The sequence below is a fragment of the Peromyscus leucopus genome, chromosome 2, assembly GCF_004664715.2.
Source record: "Peromyscus leucopus breed LL Stock chromosome 2, UCI_PerLeu_2.1, whole genome shotgun sequence".
NCBI lineage: Eukaryota > Metazoa > Chordata > Mammalia > Rodentia > Cricetidae > Peromyscus > Peromyscus leucopus.
In genome coordinates this window covers 59640877-59664264 of record NC_051064.1, presented here as the reverse complement: position 1 = coordinate 59664264, position 23388 = coordinate 59640877, and positions in this window count along the sequence as shown.

The window sequence follows — 23388 nt, the reverse complement described above, 5'->3', positions numbered from 1 at the left end:
GGTGAGGGGCGCGTGACGGAGCCGCGGGCGGGGAGGGAGCGGCGACCCCGCCCCGCGCACACCCCCGGCGCCGAGCTCCGCCCCTCCCGGGGAGCCATTGTTCCTGAGGCGGGCGGGGGCGCGGGCCGGGGTCGCCGATCCCTCCGGCTGGGTTGGCCGGGCGCTGCCGAGGATGCCCGCCGAGAGCGCCCCGGGACCCGAGTCTCAGAAGCCCTTTGTGAGCCTTTCCCACGCGCCTTCTCACCCTGCACGAGCTCAGGTGGTCTTTCGTGTGTTTTCCAGGTGGAGGTAAAGGCAAAGGTGACTTGTCCAAGGTCAGTCACATCCCAAGAAATGGGCAGGATCTGGATTGGTACCCGAGTTCTCACTCCAGCTGTGCACTTCTCCAGGGGAATGGCTTAATCCCCAAGACTCACCGGACCACCGGGTTCCTGGATAACTACATCCCCTGGCTGAATCTTAAAAGTGCCTTACCCTTTCCACACATAATAGCAAAGATTTAGAGCGGATTTGCTATATCCAAGGCCTAGAGGAAGCTCTTAGCCTGCTTTCTCTCCAGTTCCTTTTCACAGCCTTACAAAGGAGTTTTCATTCTGATCTTTCCCAAATGAGGAAGTTGAGACCGAGAGTCTCCCAGCGATCTGGCGCCCAGGCCCAGTGAGTGCTTGGCGGGCCTGCCTCCCCTTGCTAGGTGATAACTTTACTCAGGCAGTAAGATCACAGGCCGAATTCTTGGAAATTTTCTGCCTTTTTTCAGTCTATTACGTTACCCACTTCAGAAGGAATTTTAGAATCCCATTGTAAAATTAAGAAACATGCAAAAAAGCCACTCTAAGACAGCTACAATCTAAATATAAGACAAATACTGAATATAAAAGTCAAGAAGAGAAAGCTGACAAACAGGAAAAGTGCAGACATGAATATATGAGAAGGGTTTGAAGAGTGGAGAGAGATGACTCCGCAGTTGAGAGCATTGGCTGCCCTTGCAGAGGCCTAGGTTGGCTTCCCAGAACCCACACACACAGCAGCTCACAACCCTCTATACTATAGTTCCTGGGGATCCTAGGCCCTGTTCTGGCCTCAAAGGGCTGTGTAGGCACGTGGTACAGGCATTCGTGCAAGCAAAACACCTATGTACATTACAAACAGGTAAATTTATTTTTAAAAATGATTGATAGTCAGCTGTGGTGGTACACGCCTTTAATCCCAGCAGAGGCAGGCCGATCTCTGTGAGTTTGAGGGCATCCTGGTCAGGTAGCACTGTTACACAGAGAAACCCTGTCTCGAAAAACAAAAGATGTAAAGTCACTAGAAATAGAGGGGAAGAATTAAACCACAGAAAAATTTCCCCTTTGAATATTAACAAGCATTAAAAAGATTGCCAGACTTAGTACTATTCGTGAATACATTTTGGAGGGAGGGCAACCTAAGGTGGGGCAACAATGAATCAATGAAGATGTTCATCACAGACTTTATGTAATGGTAAAACACAGCCCCAGTGATCAGCAGTGAGACCTGAAGTGTGATTGTCTTTGTAGGTATTGAGTACAGTTTTTGATGATGATTGGGTTAATGTTTAATGGGATAGAAAAGGGGATACTAATGAGTGTGCGTAAGAAAATCCTGGGGACTGGAAACATGGTTCAGAGGTTGAGTTCGTCCTGCTCTTGCAGAGGACCTGGGTTTGGTTCCCAGCACCCACATCAGGTGACTCCCAACTGTCTGACTCCAGTTCCAGGGGACCTGAAGCACATACATAAACTCATACAGGCACAAGTTAATAAATAATCTTTTAAAAAACAGAAAAGAAAATCTTGTTTTTCTAAAATATGCATATGTACCAGCCTAGAGGAAGGTCAAGACTGCCACACTCCATTACATCACCACTGACTCTGGAAAAGAGGATTCCGAGTAATAATAGGTACTTGTCCTTCATTTTTTTTTTCTGTTGAAGTTTTTCCAATAAAAAAAATTGTCATTTTTAAAACTATTTGCTTTTAAGTTCTACTTCTGTTGTGCTTTTTATCTAAATAAATCTGTGTCTCTAACATTCCTCTATGGTTTGCCTCAAGCCTCAGAACAGTTGCCCTGCACTTTCTAGTGTCCTGAATCAAGAGTGATCCCAGCCCCTTCCTGCTCCGTTACAGCAGAGACCTCCTTTTAAGTCCAGTCTCCCAGCAGCCTCTCTGCTAAGCTTGACTTCATGGATGCTTCTTCCTTGAACAGTATCTTCATGCTCCAAGCCTCAGTCTCCTGCCTTAAATTTCCCTCTGCCTGCTGATCATAGCCCAGGCGAAAATACCAAGAGGACACAATCATAGTTCAGACTGAAGGCAAATAACCCTGGGTCGTACATCACAACCCCATCTGGACCTTTCTCCAGATGAGGTAAGAAAAAGTCAGCACAGATTTCTTCAAAGTGTTCATGTTGTTTTAAAAATATATAATCCTAACAGTTCACACTGAAAAAGATTCTAAGAGAAGACTCTACTCTGGGGAGGAAGGATTTCTCTGACTGTAATCATCCAGCATCAGAAAGGATTTCTCTTTTTATTGTGTGGTCAAAGGAGGAAAAGGATTTTAGAGGTTACATAGAAACCTCATCGCACATTAGTATCTGTGATTCCCAAATAACAGATAACAAAAGGATGTGGGAGTGCTACGTAAAAATCCACCCAGAGAGATAAAGGGAGTGTAGGTTTCTGAATAACACTCCAGACAATCTGGAGGAAGTTTTAGTATCTATTTCTTTTAAATTTCTCTAAATAACTCAGATGTTCTGCCAAGGTTAGAAACCCCTGACCTAACCTTGATCAATCAGCCATTACTCCTCCTTAACAAACAACCGTAAAATTTCAGCATCCTGAGACAAGAATCTTTCCTCCTAAGTCTTAGAGGGGTTGGGCTAGGATCTGGGGCAGACCTGTCTGGCTGGCTCTGCTTCAACTGCAAGTCCAGCAGGGCTGGAATGGAGCAGAGACTTCTCAGAGTCGAAGGTTGTGCAAGCAGTTCCCTCCTGCTGCTTGACCACATCTGATAACATCCCACCAACTAAAGCCACTCCCAGACAGAAATCCCAAATCTAGATGACAGTGGGTAAAAAGTGCTTGCAGTATAAGCATGAAGACCTGGCTTCAGACACACACACACACACACACACACACACAAATGAGTGTGGTAGTGTGTCCTTGTAGCCCTGGGGCTGGGGGTGGGTGGAGGCAGGAGGATCCCCAAGGCTTGCAGCCTGAAGGGCAAGCTCTAGGTTCAAAGAAAGACCCTGTCTCAAAAGCTAAGGTGGAAGGCTGAGAAGGTGGCTCAGTGGGGAAGAGTTCTTGCTGGACAAGCGTGATGAGGACCTAAGTTCAGATCCCCAGCACCAGGTAAAAGCCCGGAGTGGTGACAGGTGTCTGTAACACCAGTGTTAAGGGCAGAGACAGGCGCATTTCTGTAATCCCAGGCCAACCAGACTTGCCGTGCACTGGTTCAATGAGAGACCCTTTCTCAAGGAAATAAGGCACAGAGTGACAGAGCTGGACTTACATCCTCTACCTTCCATGGGCACATCACACACACACACACACACACACACACACACACACACACACCACTACCACCACCACCCACAAAACAATAATGATGCATCATAAAATTTAAAAATAATAAGGGGGCTGGAGAGATGGCTCAGTGGTTAAGATCACTGGCTGCTCTTCCAGAGCACTCAGGTTCAAGTCCCAGCACCCACATGGCAGCTCACAACTGTCTATAACTCCAATTCCAGGGGATCTGATAGCTTCACACCAATGCACATAAAAAAGGGGCCAATAAAGGTATTTTTAAATTAATTAATAAGATAATTACCAATGGAGGAGATACTGGAAGTCAGCCTCTGGCCTGTATGTGCGCGCACACATGCACACACAAGTATACAAAAGAAAGAAGTACAGAAGTGAGCCCAGATGAATGTGGAGTGGATATTTTTGAACCAATACCTATCAGGAATCCTATGATTGAATACCATTGTTATGTGCTTTAAAAGGATATTTTTCAGCTCCACATAATAAACTCAAAAACTTAAAAAGATTGGGGGTGGGGGCTCAGGGTTGTTGTTGTTGTGTTGTTGTTGTTGAAGCCAGAGGCAGGGTCTTCTCCCTGAGTTGGTTTTTGTCCTCAGTAATGAGGCTTGACTCATGGAGAGCAGTCATGTCTTTAGGAAACCTTTGTAAGCACTCCTTGCAGGCTAGGCACCACAGCAGCCTCTGGGGGCAAGAGATAATCCTTCCTGCCCTTGCTGTGTGGGGGCGGGGAGACGGCTGAAAATTAACAGTTACAACACAATGTGATAAATACTAAATATGAACGTGGTCAGGGTGAGGACGGAGAAAATGGCAAATCCTATTCCAGACTCCCAGCCCTGCCAAAATCCTGGCTTTGCTGGACCTCCTGCTGGCTGGTCTAGCTGTATAATGAAGTCCTGATAAACATAATGAGACACCTTGGGGCTGACTAATTGGCCCTGGAAGGAGACAGCCACAATGCTTGAGCCAGAAACAGGGAGAAGGGTTATTTATGGAGGAGCATGGGAACAGCCTGAGATTGGCATCTAACCCAATTTGAGAGTCTAGACCCCACTTCCTAGAGAAAGGGTGTGTGTGTGGGGGGGGTCTTTTAAAATGTGGAAAGAGAAAAAATATTCATTTAGCAAATCAAGACTGAAAGTCTCCCAGTCCCTGGAAGTCCATTGTCCCTGTCCTTAGGAAGTTTAGGGTCAAATATTGACAACACAGTTAACATAAAATATAAAAATAAAATTTCAGCATTACTAACAAATGCTATGAAGAAAGGAGAGTGGAGGAGCCAGCTGAAGAGGAAGGTTCCAGTTAAACAAAGGGTCTGTTAGAACATCAGCCGGTGTTGAATAGACCTGAGTGAACAACTTCCTTGACTCAACGGGTATTTCCTGAGCACTGATTATGGTTTAGGCACAGCTCTGGGTGCAGAGAAACAGAGGTGAAAAACCAGTCACTGCTTTTAGGGGCCCTTATAGTCAAATGGGAAACACCAGATACTAATAAAAATAGAAGACGAAACTGTTGGCTGAAGAAATGGTGATAACTACAGCTCACTGAAGCCGACGCTACACCCCGATAATGTCAGGCACCGTGTATCTTGTCACTGACCCTCCCACCACCTCGTTGGGGTTATATTCATTTCATAGACGAGGAAGCAAAGTCCTAACGAGGTTAAGTACCTGAGACTACAACAGTAAGTTAGAGTCCTCTCATTCCTTCTACCCCAAAGCCCCGCCAGACTACTCACTAGGAGGAGGAGAGCATCATTGTCTGATACAAGATGGAGTAAAGATCGGCACTTTCAAGATGTCAACCAGACTCCTCGCTATAACTAAGAGATGTGATCAACTCAGGTGCCCATCAGATGAACGACTAAAGAAAACATACGTGTTCAAAACATATATGTGTTGTTGTTACTATGGATATGATAATAGTATAGCCTTAAAAACAAATAGAATCCTTTACTTGCAACAGTCGGAACTGGAAGACAAAATGGTAAGTGAAATAAGCCAGACACAGGAAAAGTGCCTCATGTGTTCTCCCATATTTGCACGCTTAAACACATGAACCTATAAGTAGAATAGTGATAATTAGAGATGGAGGAGGAAGCAAGGGTCAGGGGAGGGTCAAAGAGGGTGGTTGGCTATGACTAATACACTCTGCATTCTTGGAAATATTAAATGAAGCTCCATTGATATGTAAAATTAATATAATTTTTAAAAAAAATAAGACTGCAGCTAGGAGCTGAATATGTAGCTCAGTGGTAGAGCACATGCCTAACATGTCCAAGGCCCTGAGCTGAAGGCCCAGAATCAATCTCTTTTTAAATTTTAAACGATAGCCAGCAAAGGGCATGCACAAGCCCTCCTTGGCTCACTACAAGTATGTTGAAAGATTTTGTTAGGATTCTTTGATTGCATGACGCCGAGAAACTTTTGAATACATTGGTACGGACTCCAATGGAAGGTGCTATTATTGTTGCCCACATCCCTCTAATGATCCTCACTTATGTAGAAGGAGACCGGGAGCCAAGAAGGCACTTGCAGACATCTAGTCTAGCTCCACCTGAAGGAGATCAGCCTCCCCACTGTAACCCTGCTAGTCTGAAAGCCTTGTCACCCAAACTGTCCCCATGAGTGGATAGAGGGAGGAGACATCCAGGTCTTCCCACAGGCCTTCTTGTCATTCAGTCGTTAAGCACCTCTAAATTGAGGTTTGTTTGTATTTTATTTCTAGATCTTTCAGCAATCAGAAATTTTCAGCTGTGTTTCAAACAGTTCTCCAATGGTTTTAGCTTATGAAGAATTCTGCCAAAAAAAAAAAAAAAGTTTTTCTAGAAAAGACAATCATAAGTGGAAGTTGGAGTTTTAATGTGGCGATTAAGATTGTACACTGTGGATCCAAGCCATCTGAGTTTGTTCTTAGTGCTGCCAGTCCTCTACCCTGGGAAGGCTTAGATATCATTCTGAGGCAGTTCCATTCCTATCTATTTCATGGGGCTGTGCTAAGGATAAAATGAGCTGATACAGTGCAAAGTGCCTAGAACCATGCTTTGTGCATCACATGTGCTCAACAAATAATTGCTAGAAGTGGAGCGGTATAGTAACTGCCTGATGCGTGTTGGTAACTGTTAGTGGCAGGTACCATTAGCTGTTACCACTTAAGCTAAGAGCTCTGTGTGCATTACCTTATGTAGTACTACCCAAAACCCAAGCAAGGCCCTGGTGTCCTCCAGGCTATAGATGAGAAAACTGGGTTGGAAAGGGTAAATAATTCGCCCAAGTTTACACAGTACAAAGCAGGGTGAGGACCTGGTCTGTCCTACCCTATAGCTAACACTCTGAGTCAAACCCCAAAGAGTTAATAGTCGAGAGCTCTTCTGGGCTGGCCGCCTACTAGAGAAATATGTGAGAGGGCAGTCTGGTGACCAGCAGAGGCAGCCAAGCTGTTAGGAAATGACCAATAGCCAGGTGGGTCAGGGAGAATGACGAGAGCTGGGCAGTGTGGCACACACGTCTAAGACCCAGTGCCTGAGAGACAAAAGCTGGAGAAGAGAATTCCAAGCCAGCCTGGGCTACTTAGTGAATTCAAGGTCAACCCAGGATACATAGCATGACTACACACACACACACACACACACACACACACACACACACACACACACACTCACGGGGGAAGGGGGGTTAGGGAGGGAAGGGAAAAGGCAGATACACCGAGTTTAATTTCTATCCAAAGTCTGGGAAGAAAAGGGAAGAGCATCCACTGAGCTCAGAATCCTGAAAGAGACACAAGGAGCTTGGAACTAGGGTGAATCAAAGGCTCCTAAATAACTGTGTTTGCCGCTGAATGTGTTTAAGTATGTCAGCTTGCCTCTGTATGTATACTTATGTATTGAGCATATGTCATTTGCCTGTGTGCATACATATGTAAGAAGTATATCAGCTTGCTTCTGTACATATGCATAAGTGCCAAGCATATGCCATTTTACTCTGTATGTACATATGTAAGGAATGACTTTATACAGGGCTGCCTCTGAGAAGAGTGTGCATGCGTACTTGAGTACCACAGTTGAGCTCCGTGCTCATACATGTACACGTGCACTTGTGCATCCATAAACATATAAACCTCATCTTGTACTGCACATGTGAGGGTGAATGCACTCGGGAGATTTAAAATTCTACTTAGCTCCTAGTTGAAAATTACTGCCTAAAATCTAATGGCCTAGGGAGTTGGCCGCAAGGTCAATGCAGTTGGACTTAACAGCCTGGATTCCCAATTAAGAGAGATGCAAGGGTGAAGAGGCAAGATGACACTCTGGACTGTTCCTCTCAGCACAGAAAACAGCGATACGACACAGAGCAACTTTGGCAGTGACTTCAGCAATGAGGAGAACAGGATCGGGGCAGGGAGCATGGTGACAGTAGCTGCATTCATCATTAGAGCTGGCCCATTATATGTCAGGCAGGAAGACACCAAGAGGTGGACAAGACAGGCACAGTCCCCGTCCTGTAGCCTGGAAGAGAGACGGACACAGTCCCCGTCCTGTAGCCTGGAAGAGAGACGGACACAGTCCCCGTCCTGTAGCCTGGAAGAGAGACGGACACAGTCCCCGTCCTGTAGCCTGGGAGAGAGACGGACACAGTCCCCGTCCTGTAGCCTGGAAGAGAGACAGGCACAGTCCCCGTCCTGTGTAGTCCGGAAGAGAGACAGACACAGTCCCCGTCCTGTGTAGTCCAGAAGAGAGACGGACACTGTCCTTGTCCTGTAGCCTGGGGGAGTCATCAAGCTTTAAATAGTCACAGGTGCAAAGGACTGAGAAACAAACCATCCGACCCCTTAGGTACCAGAGCTGGAGGCGTGATGGAAACCTTCCCTAAAGTGGCATTTCAACTGAGACTGAGTAACTAATGGAGAGATGGAGGGAGAGAAGAGAGATTATCCTATGAAGAAAATCCAAAACGTGGAAATTAAGTCTAGACTAAGGCAAATTCAAGAGACAGAGGGAAACAAATGTATTATCTCACCCACATGTAAGTCAAAAAATGTTGAGCTCATAGAAATAGCAAGTAGAATGCTCATTATAGAGACTGGGGTGACTCGGGAGTGGGGCATGCCGCTTAAGGATATACAATTATGGTTAGATAGGAAGAATAAACTCAAGAGGTCTGTCATACACTATGGTCACTATAGTTAATGATTCTCTCTGTGTCTCTCTGCGTGTGTGGTACTGGGGATTGAACATTGGGCAGTGCCTCAGGTGTATCACTGTATTGTATTCTTGAAAAAAAAAAAATCAGAAAGCATGCTAAATGTGCTTGTCCCCCAATGGCAATCTTATGCTAGTACATGTATTAATTAGCTAGATTTGACCATTTCACAACACATGTTTTGTGAAACACGATTTCAAACATCATAGCATACACAATAAACTCATGACTTTATCTGACCATTTAAAAGAAGAAACAAAAGGTAGATGCACCCCAAAGTCTAGAGAGTGAATGGCGCAGAATGAAGCTGGAGACTCCCAAAAAGAAGTGGAAGACCCTACAGGCCTTCTAAGTCAGTATAAGCATTTAGGCTTGACTTTAAGATTCTAAGCAAGCATCTGGGACTGATGGCTTATGCCTGTAATTCCAATGTATGGGTGAATGAGAATGAGACAGGAGGATCATTGAGGCCATCTTGGGCTATACAGTGATTAGGGCAGCTTGGATTTCATAGTGAATCCTTAACACAGACACGAGGGAGAGAGAGAGAGAGAGAGAGAGAGAGAGAGAGAGAGAGAGAGAGAGAGAGAGAGAGAGAGAGAGAGACTCACCTGCTCACATTCGTGTTTGGAAAAGATCACTTGGCTAAGGGAGTGCACTGTGGGTCGTGTGAATACTCGTGGAGGAGGAAAGGAGCACAGTGGTGGGGCGCTTTCCTGCACAGGTGAGGCCCTCCGTTCAAGCTGCAGCACCTCATGCATTTCAGTGACGCGATTAAAGCAATCCCTTGGTCTGCAGCGAGTGGGATGGATTAGGAGAGGAAATGCATGCGGAAAAAACTGGAGGATGGCTCCGCGCTGGCCCAGGCGAGGGGTGACCACAGCCTGGAGCAGGGAAGATGGGAGCCGGTGAAAGAACTAAGCAGACGTGGCAGATAAAAGCAATAGACTCCGGTGACAGATTCTATGGAGGAGGAGCGGGAGGGGAACCGTCAAGTGATGGCTCAGTAGTATTTATAAAACAGCCAGCCCTGGAGGAGACGCGGGTTTGGAGAGGGGGTGGTGGGTTTAGCTCTAGGCATGCATAGAATTTGAGGGACCAATGATGCAGAACTCAAGTAGCCATCAGACTTACAGGTCTTCAGGCAAGAGAGATTTGCATTGGCCATGTGCAAAGGAATCATGAAAATGGATATAATGACAATATGAATGAAGAGGGTCTGTGCTACTACTGAGAAACTCAAGTGGAGGGAACTGTATAGGAACTCTCGGGAAAATTCAGAGAAGAATTAGAACAGTGTCATGGTGACCAAGGAACAAATGTGTGTCGAGAAGTAGGATGTAGCCACCTGGTCAAATTCTGCTGAGAGGTCAAGCAAATATGAATACTGAATAGTTTCCAACTGGTACAATCACTTGAAGTCACCAGGGAGCACAGCAAGAACCACTTGTATGGGTAGAATCTAGATTAGAGTTCAATGTCACATGAATAAGAAGTAAGAAATGGAGACAGAACGTTTAGACAGTTTGACTGTGACAGGAAAAAAAAAACAAGCATGAGATGGCCGTGGGCAGAGGAGGAACTGTAAAATATCCAAATGGTGATGATAGGGATTCATCGAGAGGAGAAGAGCAGGCATCCAGCAAAGCCAAAGGGATAATCAATTGTGTAAGATCCTTAAGAGAAAAGTGGAATTCAAGGTACATAAGGACGCTTTCTTCTTTTTAACAAGTTGAAAGGTGGATAGAATGGGGGCTGACACGGTCTGTCTTATAGACAGGGTGTTTAGATGCCGGGGATATTTCTGACTTCTGTGCTTTCCTACAAGACAGGGGAGTAGGGCAGAGTAGGGATAAAGGCTGCAGGCAAGAGGAGAGTGGTAGGTAACATAGCTGGAATCCCACTGTAGTCTCCATTTACTCTCAACCTCCATATCTCAGTCTTCATCAGTGTCTTCAGTGTGAGCAATTGAATTTCTCCATCTTATATAAAAATGTTACTTTTAAAAACTCATCCATAACATGCATTTTATATAACAGCTACCACTTCAAGACAAATATCCTGACACCTCCCCTCCCACCAGATTGCTGTCCCACTCTCTGCTGCACAGAAATTCTGAGTCAGATTTGAAGAGTGGAAAAACAGTGCAGTGGTCATTGCTGATAATGGGTGAGAACACATATGGCTTCCCCCAGAAGCATCCAGGGTCCATCAGTAATGTCCAGAGAAGCAGCCGTGGGCAAGGTGCTTAGGAGATGGTGATTGGGAGTCTTCTTCTCTCAGGTGGGCATTTCTTAGCATAGTGTGGGGCAGAGGGAATCTACCTCTGTACTCCTCACCTTCAGCAAAGAAACATGAAGCAAACCAGGCATGGCAGCACATGCCTGCAATCCCAGCACTTGGGAGATAAAGGCAGGAAATCAGGAGTTTAAGTCATTTTTCAGTTACACAGTGAATTTGAGTCCAGCTTGATCTACATAAGCCTCGACCATTAAAAAACAGGGGAATGAAGAAGAGAGAGAGAGAACAAGAGAGAGGTAGATCTTTTGTTTTCTACATAGTCAATGGTACTAGGTCCCTTAATTTAGATTTTTATCAAATCCAGTACAGCTATATTCTACATGAATGCTGAAAAATGATCAGGGTTGATTCAATGATCATTTTTTAATCCTGTGAAATAACTGCTTTGGGTAAGGTATTTGTGAAAACACGCACAGGACTTGCAAAAGCCCCAGCAGGATAAAATCCCAGCGTGGAGTTGTGGAGGCAGGCACACGTCCCATCCCTAGCTGAGGAGCTATTTGATAGGGTCTGTGAGAGGGGGAGTCAGTTTTCCTCAGTGACCCCCCCCTCCAAGAAGGTCGACCACACTCCAGGGCAGGTCCCTCTCAAGAGTAGTTGGCCCACATAAACAGGACTCAGTGGAAAGATAAAAGAAAAAGAAAACTCACAGCTGAGCAGTGGGAAGATGGGGGTAGATATGGAAGGAGTTGGGGAAAGGGGGTGGATTTGATAAAAAATTCGCTGTATGAAACTCTCAAAGAATTGATAAAATATTATTTCAAAAGAGAACCTTCAAGAAGCTAAAACCATGAGGCAAAAGGTTATAAGGAGAAAGGCTATTCAGAGTCTTAAAGTATCATCCAACAGGTAACATTAACCATGAGTTAATATAATTCTACAATTGGTCTGGCAGACACCACCTTCACAGGGTGATCAAATTTAGTTACCAATGGTGGGACCATCTGCCAATGCACCTCTCACAATGGTGCAGTGAGAAGGGCATGGCATTTATCTATGTGGTCCTCTTGCCAAAGAATGTTGACCCAAATCTAATAAGGAGTATGTAATCAAATGGATCCAGAATGTGGAGTGCTTTACAAAACCTGGACTGGAAAAGAAAACCATGTCATTAAAACGAAGAGAAAGAGAAAGGTTTGCTCCAGATTATAGAAAATAAAGAGGGTGATGATCAAAGGCACTCAACCTTGATTGGACTGGAGGAAATAAACAGCAGTATAAAGCATTAGGAAAGCTGGAGAAATTTGAATGTAAGTTACATATTAACTGATTTATCGATTTAATGTTAATCTTTCAAGGTGTGATAATGGGATTGTAGTCATGTGGGACAATGTTTTGTTTTGTTTTTCTCCCCAAGACAGGGTTTCTCTGTGCAATGGACCTGGCTGTCCTGGAACTCGCTTTGTAGACCAGGCTGGTCTTGAACTCACAGAGATCCACCTGCCTCTGCCTCCCAAGAGCTGGGATTAAAGGCGTGCGCCACCACCACCCAGCAGTACATGCTGAGTATGTATTGCTGACATGCTTTCGGGTAGACACTCTAGCTACGGAGAACAAAAGGAAGAGGAAGAGTCGGGAGAGAAACAATTAAAAAGCAGTCTATTTCTTAATTACTCCACCAAAGATTTTCTTTTGGCTCTGACTTTGGGTAGCTTTATGCTTATGAAGCATAAACCCCAAGCTTAGTGTGCTAAATTAGATTGAAATCTCCAAAGGCATCAGGGCAAGAAAGCTACTCTGCCACGTTTTTTAGACATAAAATGTCATCGAATTTGTATAGGAGTACACGTAAAGATTTGGTAAAGTGGGTAAATGAGCCACAAAAATAAATAAATAAATAAAAGAATATTTCTTGAAATCAGAAAACTTTGGGATCCAACACACCGAGATTGGAGGTGTCCGTTTGCTCATCTGTGAAGTACACAGAAGCTATGAAAAGCCTTTTGAAACTGGGGTCGTGCGGCACGTGAAATGATGGAGTCGGCACAGCACGGGGATGGCCTGTTAGCGGCAGTTCTCAAACATCACCTCAACAACATGAAAGCTTGTTAAACTTCTTGATTCCAGTGTGGTCTTCAGAGATGCTGATTCCGCAGACCTGGTGTGGAGCCCACATCTTGATTTATTGAAGCCACCCCCTCCCCCCAGTTTCTAGAGTAGTATGAGTGGTCTGAAACCCTCGTGGAGAAATAGCTTACAGGAAGTTACTCGTGCCTAAGTCCTTGCTACTCAACTGTTGGTCCATGGTCCAGCATCATCACCTGGGAGTTTATTAGGAATGCAAAATCTGAGTCGCTCAATCAAAACACGCTTTTATAATAAGATGTCCAGGGGTTTCTCGTGCACATTAATGCCCAGAAAACACAGGTCTAAAGGCAACGCTAATTGGCCACTTTTCTGACTTGGTCACTGTCCTAGCTTGCCACCTTTGCTGCCGCTGACACCTTTCACCTCACTTGACTCTTTGCTCCTCTGTGCTTCTGACTCGTGGCAGATCTTTTAAAGGCAGGTTAATAAACAGAGCTAAGTAGTCGTAGTACTTTTCTCCATACCGTACACACAGCACACAAAGCATTCTGGCTTGAGCTGTATATCTAGTTGAGCTCTTCGCTAGGTATGTGATATTTTTTCTTCTTTTCTTTTCTATTGAAGCATGATGTTTGCCTTACATTTATAGTTCAGTGACACAAAGTATAGTTCATTCACACCCATCTGCACTACCCATCACCAGAGCTTTTAATACATGGCTTTGGACAAACCAGTCACTCTCTCCAAGCTTCATCTTCTTATCTACAAAATATGGATGAAATTATATATTCCTGCAGGGTATTGGAGACATAAACGAAATCATATAGAACATGTTCATCACCTACAAAAGGTGTTCCATAAATGCTAACATTCTTCTTTCTTTCTAGTTTTATAGTAAATGTCATCTACCAAAGTCAACTAGTAGGAACTGTATGTGAATATGTATTTGTGTTTGCACATGTAGTGTGTGCATATGTATATGTGTGTTCATATGTGTATGGTGTATTCATTCATGCATGTGCTTGTGTGTGTGTGTTTGCATGTATGTGTGTGTATATATATGTATATGTATGTATATATATATATACCCTAGTTAGCTTTCTATTACTGTGATAAAACACCATGACCAAAAGCAATTTAGAGTTGTGCAGTGGTGGGTGGCACACGCCTTTAATCCCAACACTCAGGAGGCAGAGGCAGGCAGATCTCTGTGAGTTCAAGGACAGCCTGGGTTACAGAGTGAGTTCCAGGAAAGGCGCAAAGCTACACAAAACCCTGTCTCAAAAACAAACAGAACAAACAAAAAAGCAACTTGGAGAGGAAAGGGTTTATTTGGCTTCCATGTTCCAACCATGGTTCATCATGAACGAAGAAAGTTGATGCAGGAACCCAAGCAGGAACCTGGATACAGAAACTGAAGCAGGGGCTAAGGAGGAATGCTGCTTCCTGGCCTGCTCCTCCTGGCCGGCTCACCTGATCTCCCATGCAACCCAAGGCCATCTGCCCATCAACCATTAATTAAGAAAATGCCCCAGAGACTTGCCCACAGGCCCGCTGGTGGGGGTATTTTCTCAACTGAGGATTCCCCTTCCCGGATGACCCTCACTTTGGTTAAGTTGACAAAAACTAAGCGGCACAGCAAGCTGGAGGGGGTGCACATGCCCATGCGAGCAAGCATGTACGGAGGCAAGACGCTGACCCTGGGGGCCTTCCTCTATCGCATTCCACATTGTTTAAAAGGGGTGTGTGTGTGTGAGAGAGAGAGAGAGAGAGAGAGAGAGAGAGAGAGAGAGAGAGAGAGAGAGAGAGAGAGAGAGAGTCTCACTGAACCTGGCATATACCGATTCACCTAGACTGACTGGCCAGTGAGCGCCAGGAACCTGGCTCCACCCCTTTAGCACTGGTGAGGTGGTTTAAATGAGAAATGCAGCCCCCCCCAGCCCTGGCCATTTGAATGCTTGGTCACTAGTTAGTGGTGCTGTTTGGGGAGGTTGAGGGGTGTAGCGTTACTGAAGGATGTGCGTCTCTAGAGGCAGTCTCTGAGAGCTTAAAGACACGTACCATTTCTAGTTTGCTCTCTCTGCTTCCTGCCTGTGGTTTAAGATGTGAGACCTCAGTTTCTGCTCTAGCTACCATGCCTGCCTGCTGCCTCTACTCTGCCATCATGGACTCTGACCCTCTGGAACTATAAGCCCAAATTAACTCTTCTATAAGTTGCCTTGTTCATGGTGTTTTATGACAGTAATAGAAAAATAATACAAGTGGGGTTACAGGTGTGTGGATTCTGGAGATATGCACTCAATTCCTCATGCTTTTGTCGCAAACACTTTACCCAATGAATCATCTCCCTAGTCCTCAAGAATTTTTTTTTAAATATACAAAAATCTACAATTCTTGGTCTATCATTGCCTAAGAACAAAATTTATAAATAGAAGAACTCTAAAAGTCTATAGAATTAGGCCTTTAAGACAAATCTAGTTATTCAGATTTCATTGAGAAAATTACATTTGGTGAACTAACTTCTTTGTTCCTGTTATACAGAAATACGTTATGGAAAATAATATTTGTTTAACTATGTAAAGATGTGTTGCCTTTATTTATTCTGCATTTGTTTAACTATGTAACATCTTTGGCACCCAATTGGTCTAATAAAAAGCTGAACGGCCAATAGCTAGTCAGAGGAGGGATAGGCAGGGCTGGCAGGCACAGAGAAAAGGGGAGCCAGGCAGCCAGCTGGGGACCAGCCCACCATGGGCCAGCCGAGGACCAGCTGGCCAGACACAGAGGAAGCGGCAAAGCAGGATAGGCAGTATGTAGATGAAGTAAATGAGCCTCGGGCAGTACGTAGATTAATAGAAATGGATTAAGTTAAAAAAAAAAAAAAAAAAAAAAAACAACCTAGCTAGAAACAAGCCTAAACTAAGGCTGAGCATTCATAATTAATAAGTCATTATGTCATGATTTGGGGGCTGGAGGTCCAAGAAAGCTTGCTACAGTAATACTTATACTGAATATTTAGAATGTGCTATAAGCAGTTTAAGAACAATCACTATCCTAATATCAGCAACATTCACAAATAGTGCTTTCAGCCTTGGGACTGAGTCACTTGGACACAATATTTGAATTCCATTTATGTATACATTGTCTTTTAAGGAGAATGCTAAATTGAAATTTTGGGTTGTATGCACTAAATTGAAAAGATTAGTTTAATTTCAGAATTAAGCTAATCAGAGCATAAGGACATCCTCTTCTCTGATACTCTTATTTTACCAACAAGGACCTTGGTAAGAGGAAAGAGACTTTTTCCTGCTCACAGTCACAAGATGAGCTACCGACGAAGGTGAGACCAGAGCCCAGGTTCCAGGAGTGTGTCCCTGGTGTTGAGGTGACCTTGAAGAACTGGTAACCTTTCAGCAGCATAGGTGATGGGGGTGCAGAGAGGCTGGGAGCACTCTAGGGAAAGGGGTCAACAGGAGTGATGTCACAGAGCCTGGCTGCGAAACAGAATGATAATTATGTTCAGTGTGTGTCCCTGAGTGAGGAGGCTGGAAAGAAAAAGATGAGGTGTCACTGTGGGTGATGATAATCCTGATGTCTCTTGGAACACAAACGATCAAAACTGAAGTGTGGGGGGTTTGGTTTTGTTTTTAGTTTTGATTTTACAATCTGCGGGGCTGTTCCATCCAAGTATCTTCTAGAACACTATGGCAATCGTGAGTAGGAATTTATAGCTGATTACTTAATACCCAGGAGTTAAATGCTCTTTGCAAAGCTAGAGATTTGAACTGATGCCCAAAATAGGAATTCTGTGTATTAGGATTCTTAAAAACGTGAGGTCTGGAGTCAGAACCCTTGAGTTCAAATCTTTGAATCTCCATGTAGAAACTATGCAGCCTGGGAAACATATACTAAAGTTTATAGTTTATTATGTGACAGGTACTTTTCTAATATATAGACAATGCATGACTCAATACTTCAACTCATTTTCTTCTCATTTATTTTTAAAATTATGTCTATGTGTATGTCTGTCTGTGTGTGGGTACCTGAGGAGGTCAGAAGAGGGTAGAGTTACAGGCGGTGGTAAGCCACCCGACATGGGTCCTGAGAACTTGTGATAGTTTCTACTTCCCATGAGTCTTTCTGGATATAATCCCATTTTCAGTAGAGAGATCTGTATCATATACTTAAACCAACAATCCAATGAAATACATTGATTTTATTGTTATTTCAATTTCCAGTCCCCTTGCCCTAAAAAAACTGGGAAGACAGAAGAGAGAGGTGTTTCAGTAGAGGTTGTGGGAAATGCAGTTTCCAACTAGATTTTCTGTTCCTTGGTTTATAACACAATCCCAACTCCTTGGTATCTAGCTAGCTTCCTTCTCTGCTGTAATACTATGATAGATTGAATTATTGTTCAAAAACACTCACCTTCTGAGGAGGAATCTCCTTCCCCCTCCTGACCTTGGGCTCAGCCATGTCAACTGCATAGGCCAAGGACAGCAGAAGTAACAAACAGAACATGGACTGTTCTGCAGTTGGGCGTGGCTTCTTGGGAATAACACCCCCTGGATAGCTACAACCCCTTTAGCCTGAGACTCAGGAGACCACAGGACAGCAGATCCGCTTCTCCCGAAGTGTTAGGTGGTTGAGTGACTGGAGTAAGTGACCCCCAATCCTACAGAACTTCTAATACCCCCACATTCCAATATTTGGAGACTTGTAGCTCAGAACCTAAATCCAGGGGCTGGAGAGATGGTTCGGTGGTTAAGAGCACTGTTGCTCTTCCAGAGGACCTGGGTTCAAGTCCCAGCACCCACAAGGCAGCTCACAACTGTCTGTAACTCCAGTTCCAGGGGATCTGACACCTTTACATAGACATGAAGGTAGGCAAAACACCAATGCACATGAAATAAAAAACAAATAATCTAGATCCAGAGACTGAGGGTGTGACTTAATGGTAGAGTGCATGTTTAATATATGCAAGGAAGGTACAGAATTCTGGCTTTGTGGCCTCCCCAGCAGCGCACCAGCCCCAGTTTCCCTCCTTTGTTATGCTGGTCACTGAACTAGGTGATAAGACATCTTATCTTCTACTGCTAACTCACAACATTTCCTATTCTCACTATAACAAGAATCTTGGTTTGGATGTTTTGAAAGGGTTTTTTTTGGGGGAGGGGGGTGAGATGGGGTCTTACATAGCCCCAGCTGGCCTCAAACTTGCTATGTAGTTGGGGATGACCTTGAACTCAAGACTCATCCTGCATCTGCCTCCCAAAAGTTAGAATCACAAAGGTGTGAGCCAGGCTGTGTATAACCTTTGGATTAAACAGAACCAGCCTTTTAGGTAATAGGATTTGAAAGCCCACCCCACCCCTAGCAAACCTACAGAAGAGGAGTCTCAGACCAGAACTTAGTATCTTAGCAAACATTTAAAAGTGTAGTCGAGGATTATATGTCTGGAGAGCTCGTATTCACTCCCTTGGTGAATATACATGGTTGCCCCCACCCAAACTGTGGTGTTTCAGACATTCTGCCAGCAGAACTACAGGGCTGGATCACATGCAATAGGATGCCTATCATGTCCATTCAGAGGGATGCTGACCTTCTACTCACAGGCTGGACGTGTGGATAGTGTGAACACACACATTTCCATGCAGGGCTAGGGTGTGGACCAGTGGTAGAGCACCTGCCTAGCATGTGTGAGGCTCCAGGCTCCGGTGCCACACAAACATTTCCTATCTAATGACAACAGACTACACTGTTAGGTAATAACCAGATTGTAAGCCTGTAATTGTATTGAGTAATGGGGAGTCAACAGCTGTGTTCTTTAAAAATATGCATAAATCACATTTCTATAAATTGAATCTCACTCTAAATGCACCAAAGGACTATTTAAAGAAATGCAATCTTGAAACTTTTCATAAGAAAATAATCATAGGGCTGGGGATGTAACTCAGTTGGTAGAGTACTTGTAAATTAGGTAAGGAGGCTAGAGTTCTCTCCTTAGTACTGCCTAGACTGGGTGTGGTGGCACAAACCTGCAATCCCAGCACCCTGGCTTCCACGATAGGGCAGCCTAGCTTCTCTACAGTAGCGCATCCATGACAACAGTAATGTCAAATGCTTGGTATCAGTCTTTATTTCAAAAGTGCTTTACCAACACATACTAATCTTCACAACATCCAAGGGAGGTAGATAAGTATTACATCACTTTCACAGATGGAGAAACTGAGGCAGAGATTAGTAAACTGTGTTGAAGAGCATAATATATGGCACACTTGGGAAAGCATCTGTTGCTGTCACAGGTTCCTGGTCACCTTTCCCAAGACTTTGGAGTCCCACGAACACAAAGGTAGCAACTGCATCATGGAAGCACGTCACGGAAGCATGGACTGAGGCTACCTCGGGTGCTGAACGAGCCGTCCTCTGAGCATATCCAGCACCAGCATTCTCAGACTTTCCACCTCCAGCATGGGCGAGTGGAAGCTGTGGTGAGGGCAGAAGGGGGCTGGAGAAACGGGGCTTGGGGGCGAGGGGAGACAAGAGAAAATACAGATAAGGAAGCAAGGGTGGGGAGGAGCAGGAGGACCGCCTGGGAAACAGCCCAGCAGGAAGGAAGGCACTGCAGAAATGAAGCGCCCTCCATCCGAAAAGCTCAGGCATCCAGAAAGGCTTCTGAAAGGGTCATTCTTAGCAATGGCATTACGGAGAGCCAAGCCGCTCCTCACAGCTTTGCCAAATATAATCACCAGGTCCTTGCGACATTCCCAGGAGGCACAATCATGCCTTTCCTCTGGTCTACACCAAGTGCTGATGTCACTGACCTGACACTGCAGACTGTTGACACCTCCAATGTACTCTCCTACCACGCCATCTCTGCCTCCTAGTCTCCTCTGAAGAGGATCAAAAGGAAAATGCATTTAAAGATTATCCCAGCAAAAAACCCTTGGACCATTCCTAAACTGTGCACCCACTGGGTAGGATCCCGTCTTTGAATTTTTTTTTTTTTTTTAAGGGCTGTGATATGCAGACATGGAGGTCACCAGCCTTTTTCAGCCAGGACTTCTCTACTCAACATGAGACATAAAACAAACAAACAAGCAAAAAACCCACCTCGAATTGGTGGGTACCAACTATCTAAAGAAAAACTGGAGGCCACCACAAAACAACAACAGCAAAACCCTCCTCTGCTCATCTTAGAGCAGCCCGATGTAAGAGATATCCAATGTGCCTCTGGTGGCAATGGGGATGTTGGTGACAGAGTCAGAGCCAAATGGGTCACGTGACTAAGGCCCCAGGAGGGCTAGTTCAAGCGAACAGGTGGACGGAACAAGGGTAGGTGAAGAGGAGAAAGTCACTGCAGAGACATGACAGCCAAAGACCCGAGAACAAGCACCAGTGTTTGTCCCTCGGCTCCTCCAGGACAGGTCATGTGTCCTAGAGGGCACCTGCATCATCCCTTCGGTTCAGTCATCGGCATTATTCTCTCACGAGTCTAGCTCTGAACACCTTCCACTCCTGTCCAACACAAACCATCACCAAGTCTGAGTCTACCCTTCACACTGGTCTCTTCTCCACCTCCTCCTGGTCCTGACCCCGCATCTAACCAAAGCCAAACCCTCCTACTTGTAATCCCCAACTCCAGCCTCCTCTCCTCTCAGTTCCATCTTCTGATTTTCCTCCTGCTGAACAGTTCTGATCCAATTTGAAAATCCCCTCTACCTCACTTTTCTCTCTCCCGTCTACGTGCTATCTAGTGATGTGCTCTGCTTTCCAAATCCCCACCTGCCAAAATGTCAGCGCTAAAGACTCAATTCAAATACCACCCCTCTATGATTCCCTTCCTCGTTTTTCTTAGTTTTCTATCAGCTAAAAAAGCATTTGGCGATGTGTTAAATCCACAGCCCGCTGTGTAGAAACCCTCCCCCCTCCTGGGTAACGTCTGAGATGTTGAACCATGTCTTAATATTTTTAATTATGTATCTTAATATGTACCTACCCCACAATTCCTTTCAAGAAATGGTTATTGCATTTCTACCTCAGGTAATAAAAGGCTTGAAAGTAAAATGAATGGGGATGTGCTGTGTTTGTTCATGAATGAAGGTGCTTCGGCAAGCACTCTGTAACATTATCCAGGTCTCAGCATAATACAAACTCTTGCTATGGCCGCAAGAGAAAGGGGAAAGGCAGCAGGTGGGGGGCTGTGTGTTCCAGAACCAAGAGACCCTGCCTGCAGGTCTCCATTGCTATTTACCAGCGACAGGCCACGTACCAGATGGGTTCTTCTCTGAACATCAATTCCTTACTTCTTCATGGCTGTGTGGACTTAAGAACCAACAGAAACACACTCATGAACTCTGCACAAAGTGGTTCTCAATCTCAATTAGTCATAATCATCTACAAAGGTTCCAAAACTACTGAATATCAGGCCCCACCACAAGTCAACTGACTCAGAACCCTCTGGAAGTGAGACCCAGCAGGACTAATTATTTATAAAATATTATTTCTAACACATAGTCAAATATTGCAAACCACTGTTGTAAACTCATAAATACCATTAGCGGTACAGCAAGCGGTTTTCGGCTCTGGCTTAATTATCCTGTATTTGTTCAGTCAGGAATTAGTTCAGTACTTTTATAGTCCAATTAAAATGCACTACGGTGTGGGGAATTTTTTGTTATTCTATGTTGCTGTTTGTGAGTTTAAGTCATAATTTCTTAGAAAAGCATAGCCAGCACATCACTGTATACAAAAGATGCAAAACTTCCTAAGGTCCCTTTAAGTCCTGTCATTCTGAGGTGTGCTGAGCAGACTATCAAATCAGGCAAAACCTGGGATTGCAAGAAAAGCAGAAAGAATCTCACGCCTTTCTCTGGGATGTGCATATTAATAAGATGTTTGGATAGATCAGTAGGTGAAGCAAAGGCAACCCTCTTCATCTTACATTTGTGTTTAGACCTTTCCATCCCTGTCCTAATCCTGAAGGGGGCACAGGGAGTCAATTTCTATCTTCCACATACCATCTGAACTGGAAACTTTAAAACCCTTCATTCTCTGAAGGATTCATTTAATAAAAACTAAGAACAGAAATCCTCATGAAAGGATCCTACATCTAGTCTCTCGTTGCAGGATATATCTAAAATAATGGACTAATTCCTCTAAAATATTTAAAATAGATTCAATGTACAAAATTGATACCTGCTTATGTTATATGCAGTGCACAAACTGTGAGCCTGTGAGAACCTTACAAAACCTTACAGGCCCCAGGGCCCAAATCCCAAAGCTTGGCCACTTTGGTCTACACTGGAGACAACCCTGTGTAGACCCATGCCCTCCTGGCTGCCGTGACGTCAGCAGTATGCACAGAGGCTGGTACAGGCTCCAAACGTTATATAGCTCAACTCCCTCGTTCTGTGGACGGGAAGCACCAAGTCAAGGTTTTAAGGAGTTAGCCAGAGTCACACAGCACCTTTAGGGAGAGCCACACCTAGCACACCAGCCCTGACCGCTCCCCCCTCCCCAGCCCCGTACAGAACCTCATCCTCAGAAACTGCTCATCTGCCTGGGCACTTAACTGTCATTCTGCTGCTTCCAGCTACTACTGCCCCCAACTCTAAATGATCTAAAGACCATTAAAAAAAAAAAAAAAAACAACATTAGGCTACAGCAGAAGTCTCAGAGTTCAATCAAAACACCCATTTATCCATCCATAGCTCCACATATGTTAGTAACAGATCCTTAGAAAGCCTAATCCTGACTGGCGGTGCAACACCAGCAATACAGCATTACCATCGGCTAGTACCTTGATGAGCACAACGAGAGCAAGGCCTTTCCTAAGGAGGCTAGAGACTAAATAAAGTCAGGGCAACCATTCACTCAGTAGTAAAAAGTTGGGAGGGATCTGGGCTGGGATGGCAGCACCTTCAAAAACATACACAGTGTAACTAATAACATTTTAAGACGTTTTTTAATAAAACAAAAACAGGATGTAGGAACCTAAATGAACATTAAACCCTCAAAGTTGTTATATCCCTACTTCTACTAAAACCACCATTGTGGGAGATACTACTTAGAAAGCCTCTTTGGGGAAAGCCTTGAAAGGCAGTTTGTGAGCCCTGTTAGGAAATACCCTTCCAAAGGCCGGGCTTTCCAAACATCCATCCACACTCAGAGCACGACACCAAAAAGATGGAGACACAGCCACGCAGGGCAGCCGCTACAGTGGGAGGGCTTTACATCCGGGTGCAAAAGCTCCACAGTCAGCTGAAAAAAAAAAAAAAAAA